The sequence below is a fragment of the Grampus griseus genome, assembly GCF_964374135.1.
Source record: "Grampus griseus genome assembly, chromosome: 1".
NCBI classification, from domain to species: Eukaryota; Metazoa; Chordata; class Mammalia; order Artiodactyla; family Delphinidae; genus Grampus; species Grampus griseus.
The window spans coordinates 37,114,031-37,122,166 of NC_139017.1; the positions used below are offsets into that span (position 1 = coordinate 37,114,031).

Consider the following 8,136-nt stretch of genomic DNA (forward strand, 5'->3'; position numbering starts at 1 on the left):
TCATTTTTGTTTCAGCCCTTCCACTGCTATGTACTGACTCAAACCAGTATGTATGCAAAAAGTTAAAGGGAGAAAATATTTCAGTCCCTGTCTCTGCTGGAAGCCTCCAGCAGCTGTGTAGATGTCTAACAAATCCTCAGAAAGATAGGATTAGACAACACCATGCTTCCCAACAACCCAGGAACCACTAACTTCTGCCCATTGTGGATATGATAGTAACATCGATAATCATCTGGAAGTTTGAAGCCCATCTGAGCTTCTGCAGCATCTAGGTCTTCCTCTTAAGCACTCTCTTTCAGAGAGAAAACCATCTGGACATCTGGGTTACAAATATTTCTTGAGATCATCCCAGGCCTTTGTAATAGCAGCATAATGGTCAATATATCTTCCTATATCAGAAAAGTATCTGTGAAGAGGGATTTCCAACACTGGTTCTTCTGTGTTTTCTCTTCCTCAGGTATCAGCCAGTAGTTTTTGCAATGTCTTCTCCACAGCAAATCATGACTTGATAGCTGACTAAGTCTTTAACTGACATAGCAACAATTGGTTGGGTCTCGGTAGTCCAAGAAGGATAAGATGAGGAGCAGGGGATCGGTGGGCAGTGATTCCAGGGTCAGGGGTGCTGACTGGTCTCCATGGCCGCCATCTTGCCCGGCCCCTTGCAGGCCTGGCTCCACGCCCCCGCCCCAGACCCCACAGCCACCACCCGCCTCCACGGCATTTGTAAGCTGTGCATTCTATCCATGATGGGTATCAGGTGGAGGTAGCTCGTCATTAGCTCCAAAGCCCTAGAAATCTTTTTGTCTCTAAAGAGACAACATATAAGTGAATACTGTTGTGAATACCCAAGTGAATCCGTAAGCAATTGTGATATGATGGAATCTGCCACTGATTCCTGATATAAAATTATGCAAGGGAAAGGAGCTAACATTTATTGGGAACCAGATACTGTATGTACATTTACATAATTAAGTCCAAACTACAGTTTTGCCGAGGTTACATATTAGCAATCTGATTTTCAGAAGAAAAAATTGAAGCTAAGGGATTAATCAATTTGCCTAGAGTCACGTAGCTGGTACAAGGTGGAGCTGACATTGAAATAGAGCTCTTAAAACATTTAGGCCACTGAGGATCATGCCTGCCTTTATCGGTAATCAACTGAACTCTTGGCTCAAGCATATACCTTAAATGCCAAGATCAAGTAGCAAATAGATGTGGTATTGAATAATCTACGTCTATGTCCTCTGAGGTACCCAAAGTTAGAACATAGTTATTTTGTGGTCCCTTCCTCTGTACCTAGTTCAATGATGGTCAGTAAGTCTCAGGAATCTGACTGCTCCCATACTTCTTTCTTATGTAGTCTCAGAATTTCTGATAAAAAGGAGTTAATACTTACTAGCCACAGATTTATAGTTCCAGAACCACTGACTTAGATCATCTAGTAATCTTTTAATTTTTAACACACATACTACTCTAGTGGGAAAAAAAATTGACCTTACCAAAATTCATTACAAGACATACTTCTTAGACAAGACAGTAATGAGGCAATGTCTGGTTCCTGTTAAAAGTGAAAAATAAATGATTCATAACCCAAACAAAAGTACAGACTTTATCATAAACATCCTTACCCAATGCATTGTCAGTAGAACATGCTATGAGAAATATGAAATGAGACCTTTCTTTATACCTTAATTTAATTTAATAGTCACTTGAATCCTTCCTGACAGTTTAGAATCCAACCTATTTTAAAGTGGCTAGAGAAGGAGAGATGCATACTCACAACTGGAAAGAGTTGCCATATTTATCCAAAGTTCACACCAGGAAGGGACCAGTGTGTTGTTTGTTTTGTTCATAGTTATGTAGTTTTGTCTCCATAGACGTTTGAATTTCATGCTCAGAATTAAAAGTAGTAAAGTGCCAACAAACATCAGTGTTTCTGAGAAGGCTATGTAAGATTTCAAATCTAAATGTTGCAAACATTATTCCTTTCTTCCTTGTCTGCCTTAATCTGTTTTCCCTTCCTGTGGAAACTAGCTTTTGTTTTGAAATCTGACATACCAATAGATTGTTGCAAAGGAAAACAGGAGAAAACAAATATTGTTTTAAAATATTGCTTATATGCCTGAGTATAATGTGTATATTATTTTTAAGCCAAGCATTTGTTTTACTTGTTTGGAAAAATAAACTCTGTGCCACAGTGCATTGACTGCTAGTATTTTATAGAGCCGTGTATGGCTGGTCAGTTATTTTGGGGGGTGATGGGTGGAGGATAAGAATCTCTTGCAAAAGACATATATAGGGTAGCATAAAATGAAATTTACTTATCAGTAAGAGTCTGAGGGGCAGCCTGACGTAATGGAAAAAATCCTGGATTCAGACAGAGTCAGGAGATCTGTGTAAATGAGAGGTGGTTGTGTTGGATTTCACTTTGAAATATTCTGTGACAGGAAATGGACTTGGGAGAGGAAGGAAGAGGGACTTCCGGAACTTCAGAGTGGGACCGTGAACATTAAACAGAAAGGATAGCTCTGGACAAGCCTGTGTGATGTCCTGTCCTGTGGAAAGACTATTACTTGGGGAGAACTGGGCATGTGAATGAACCTGAGGATGTGACCTTGGAACCCTGTCTGGTTTTGGTGGGGAGTATGCTTGGTTAAGTGCAACCTAATTTCTTCCTGGAATCATCCTTGCTTGTCTCTTTAAAGACTATGAGGCCAGTCAGGGATCTATACTCTGCTGGTGGAAGTGACTGGAACCAGAGACTCAGGTGACATCACCTGGGAAATAAATGTAGGTTGAGAAAAGGAGAAAATCCAAGTTTTCTCCTGAAATCCAAAGTTCAGAGATTAAGTAGAAACAGAGGAGCTCAAGAGTGAAAAAAAAAAAGTCCGGTGAGGTAAGAAGAAAATTAGGAGAGTGGGTGACACTAAGGCCAAGAGAGGAAAGTGTTTCAGGAAGTAGGAGTTGGTCAATAAAGCTACATGTTGCTAAAAGTCTCAGTAAGATGGAGGCTCAGGTGTGTCCATTAGGTTTGGCAACATCAGGTTATCGGTGACCTGACTAGAAAATGGAAGAATCAGAAGCTTGACTGGAGTGATCAAGCTGAGATTGGGAGGTAAGAAAGTGGAGACAGGAGGTATAGTTACTCTTTTGAGGTTTTTGCTGTATAGAGAAAGAAAGAAATGTGGTGAAAATTAGAGGGTACTTTGGGTCAAGGGAGGGTGATTTTTAAGACCAGGTAAACTAGATCAGATGAGACGGATTCAGAAGAGTGGAAAAAATGGGTGATGCAGGAGAGAGAAGGCAAAACTGCAAGGTAATGAGAGGATGTGGATCAGGAGATCCCAGTGGAGCAGGTGGGCTTTTTTTTTTTTTTAGAAAAATAGACACAACTAAGTAATGTCAGGAAGGAAGGTAGAAAGAATAGGTACAGAAGAAAGTAGGTAAACAGAAAGTCAAGGGAACACCATTTAAATTGCTTCTTAAAAAAAAAAATAAATAAAAATAAAAAAATAAAAATAAAAAAAATAAATAAATTGCTTCTTATTTCTCAGGAAAATATGAGGTAGGGTCAAGGGCTGAGGTGATGTTTGAAGAGAGAGGAAGAAGTATGTAATAGTTGTCTACGAGAGTTGGAAAGCAATGTACTGGAGAAGTGTAAGTAGAGTACATGTCGGGAAGTATCAGGTACCCATTTGTGACTCTGAGTCATGAATTTATTGTGGAACTAATTAGGGGTATTAAATAGTTTTCTTTTCTTTTTTTTGTGTGTGTGTTAGTTTCTGCTTTATAACAAAGCGAATTAGCTATACATATACGTATATCCCCATATCTCTTGCATCTCCCTCCCTCCCACCCTCCCTATCCCACCCCTGTAGGTGATCACAAAGCATGGAGCTGATCTCCCTGTGCTATGCAGCTGCTTCCCACTAGCTATTGATTTTACATTTAGTAGTGTATATATGTCCATGCCACTCTCTCACTTTGTCCCAGCTTACCCTTCCCCCTCCCCCTGTCCTCAAGTCCATTCTCTAGTAGATCTGCATCTTTATTCCTGTCCTGCCCCTAGGTTCTTCATAACCTTTTTTCTTTTTTAGATTCCATATATATGTGTTAGCATACGGTATTTGTTTCTCTCTTTCTGACTTACTTCACTCTGTATGACAGACTCTAGGTCCATCCACTTCACTGCAAATAACTCAATTTCATTTCTTTTTATGGCTGAGTAATATTCCATTGTATATATGTGCCACATCTTCTTTATCCATTCATCTGTCGATGGACACTTAGGTTGCTTCCATGTCCTGGCTATTGTAAATAGAGCTGCAATGAACATTGGGGTACATGAGTGTTTTTGAATTATGGTTTTCTCAGGGTATATGCCCAGTAGTGGGATTGCTGGGTGGTAAGGTAGTTCTATTTTTAGCTTTTTAAGGAACCTCCATACTGTTCTCCATAGTGGCTGTATCAATTTACATTCCCTCCAACAGTGCAAGAGGGTTCCCTTTTCTCCACACCCTCTCCAATGACATTTTTCACAGAACTAGAACAAAAAATTTCACAATTTGTATGGAAACACAAAAGACCCCAAATAGCCAAAGCAATCTTGAGAAAGAAAAACGGAGCTGGAGGAATCAGGCTCCCTGACTTCAGACTATACTACAAAGCTACAGTAATCTAGATAGTCTGGTACTGGCACAAAAACAGAAATATAGATCAATGGAACAGGATAGAAAGCCCAGAGATAAACCCATGCACATATGGTCACCTTATTTTTGATAAAGGAGGCAAGAATATACAATGGAGAAAAGACAGCCTCTTCAGTAAATGGTGCTGGGAAAACTGGACAGCTACATGTAAAAGAATGAAATTAGAACACTCCCTAACACCGTACACATAAATGGTTTTCTCTATCAAACTTCAGTTTCTAGAATATGGCCAGAGTTGAGTTGAAGCAGATTTGATGTTCCAAGCAAGTAGGAAGGAAGGAGAGGGGGGAGAGTGATTTTCTGGGCATGGAAGATAATGAGGACATGAAGGGTGATGAGCTGAGAAAAAAGTCATTGGTAAGTGGGGGAGTGATCAGGACATTGATATATGTGCTCTCTAAGGAAGTGGAAGTGAGCGAATTGTAGGCCTATGGTACGGGCTTCAAACAAGCTGGGTATTTTTTTTTTTTCTTTTTTGCGGTATGCGGGCCTCTCACTGTTGTGGCCTCTCCCGTTGCGGAGCACAGGCTCCGGAAGTGCAGGCTCAGCGGCCATGGCTCACGGGCCCAGCCGCTCCACGGCATGTGGGATCTTCCCAGACCGGGGCATGAACTCGTGTCCCCTGCATCGGCAGGCGGACTCTCAACCACTGCGCCACCAGGGAAGCCCACAAGCTGGGTATTTTAAAGAAAAAAAGGGCAAATGAAAGCTTTGAAAGTAGCACTGGGACCTAGGAGGACACCAACCAGCATCTGAAGTTCATGGGCTGTAAAGAAAAAAGCAAACTCTGCTTTTGTCCTTAGGAAGAATAAGATTTCAATTAGAGAAAGAAGGTGAAGGAACCATTCAGAGAAAGGGAAGACAGACAGGGGGTTCCATATGGCCCAGTGAAGAAGAGGGTAGAGAAGAATGGAGAGGGTGGACATAGGACTATGGGATCCAGACTGGAGGGCAATGGGTGGATGAATGATAGGACATTAGAGTTCTGAGAGTGGTTGAACAGAAAGTGATATAAGGCATGAGAGTTTAGTCTTGATGGCCTCTTAATGGAAGGCCCAGCAGTTCAGATCTGTTTCATAATATAACTATAAGGAACAGGGAACTGTGGACAAAAGATACTGTACAGGCTTCCTTGGGTTTCTGGACTCTCTTGGGGTTATTACTACTAACTAGCTGCATGCTCTAGTTTTGCATGGGCAAGTTCTTGTCTGGCTTTCACTTTATTCATGTACAAAGTGAGTCACTTCCCAGGACTCATGTGCTGTTTTCATTTTCTGAAATGGCCCTTACTTTGTTGCCAGGCTGTTGAAATCCTAACCGTTCTTTAAGAATCCTCTCAGAAGCCATCTCTACCGTTAGGCTTTTCTCAGTTTCATCACCCATTTCAACCAGATGTGAGCTTTATGTTCTCAGAATCACCGTAACACTGTCTGAACCATCCCAATGGCAGATATCAGTCTTCCAAATAATACAGTTATTTGTGTTTATCTCTCATCCTTGTCAAAAACTCCATGAGATAGGAAATGCAATACATTCTTTTTGCTCAAGTAGATGCTCAGTAAGTGACTTTCGAATGTAGTCACTTACTGAGTCAGTAAAGCATACTTCTGGAGGACACAACAGTATTGAAGTAACAGAGACTGTTAGAAAGAAAAAGTGAAAAATACCTTGTATGATACTTCAAATTTGCATGGGACATTTCGGTAAGTAGAAAATGCAAATTTACTAGGTCTAAGAGTTGTTTGTATGCCTCTTGCTACAAACTTGAAGCAATTACAGATACAGTAAAGCTATTAATAGAGGCTTAAGGAATCCTGTCATGTTAAATGGAAAATAACAGAGGAAGAAAGGAGGAGATGAAAATTCATATATTTAAAGACTATTGGAAATACAAGGAAAGCTAACTGAAAGAAATAATATAATTCCTAGGCTTTAAAAAATGCCAAGGTAGAATTTGTACTAATACAAATTAGCGAAGAATTTCTCTAGGCTACTGGTTGCCTAAAAATGTATCTGTATTGGGAAGCGTATTAGTTATTGGTCTGTGAAATTGCATGAAATGATTTGGAATGTGATGTTGCTTTGTCTGTTAAGCAGAGTATTTTTTTAAAAAAATATTTACAGGCTACATTTTAAAAATTGAAATATAATTGACAGTTAAAAATAGTATATGTGGGCTTCCCTGGTGGCGCAGTGGTTGAGAGTCCGCCTGCGGATGCAGGGGACACGGGTTTGTGCCCTGGGCCGGGAAGATCCCACATGCCGCAGAGCGGCTGGGCCCGTGAGCCATGGCCGCTGAGCCTGCGCGTCTGGAGCCTGTGCTCCGCAATGGGAGAGGCCACAACAGTGAGAGGCCCGCGTACCACAAAAAAAAAAAAAAACAAAAAAAAAAATAGTATATGTTTAAGGCATACAGTTTGATGATTTAATATGCATGTACATCGCTAAATAATCACTGTAATCAAGCTAATAACATGTCCACTGATACAGGCTACCTTTGAACCAAGGCCAAATCTATCCTGTTTTGGGGGGCTGGGTGTGGAATTCATTAGACTTAATACTGACAAAAATAGGGTGGGACTATGTAATTTTTTATACAATTTTTAAAGGCTACACTCCATTTACAGTTATTACAAAATAGTGTAAATGGATTATTTTAGTAGCTGTATTTTTTGAATCCAGAGTTGAGTCACATGATCTGACAAAAAAAAGAATGTGCTTATTGGGACTAATGGGACATAATGTTGGAAACTGGACATGTTGGGAAATTCCAGAAGTTTCTGTTGTGTAACAATTCCACCACCATCACTACCACCACCACCACCACCACCACTACCAAAAATAGTAACAAAAATTTTCTGAGCCCTTACTGTGTGTCAGTCTCTATTCTTCTTTACATGTTGTACCAGTTACAGTTCAACCAGAGACACAGAACTAATAGGAGATATAATATATATTAAGAGATTTATTTTGAGGAATTGCCATATGCGATCATGGGGAGTCCATAGGCTGGGTTGTTAGGAAGGACAGACAAGCTGGAACTGTTGGGTGTGAGCTGAAGCTGCATTCCACAAACAGAATTTCCTCCTTCTCAGGTCTGCTGGTAAGGCCTTTCAACTGATTAAATCCGGCCCATTCAGATAATCGAGGATAATCTCCCTTTCTTAAAATTACTTGGTTATGGACTTTCATCACATCTACAAAATGACCTTCAGAGTAACATTTAGATTAATGTTTGCTTGAATAACTGGACACTGTAGCCCAGCTAAATTGATAGATAAAACATGTATTATCTGATTTAACCCTCAAAAGAATTCCTCTGAAGCAATTCACACGAATGACAAATCTTGGAGCAAGGGTTTGAACCCAGGGATTGATATAGGGCCCGGGGATTATACACCATGCTGGAGTGCATTGTGGGAGAGAA

The 8,136-nt window shown here is 40.4% G+C and overlaps 1 pseudogene across 1 annotated transcript; it reads right to left on the minus strand.

The window, feature by feature from the left end:
* LOC309821281 (F-box only protein 3-like) lies at positions 1-646 on the minus strand (annotated as a pseudogene). The gene has a single exon. The product of its transcript is annotated as an F-box only protein 3-like (transcript).
* Between the last annotated feature and the right edge of the window lie 7,490 nt (positions 647-8,136).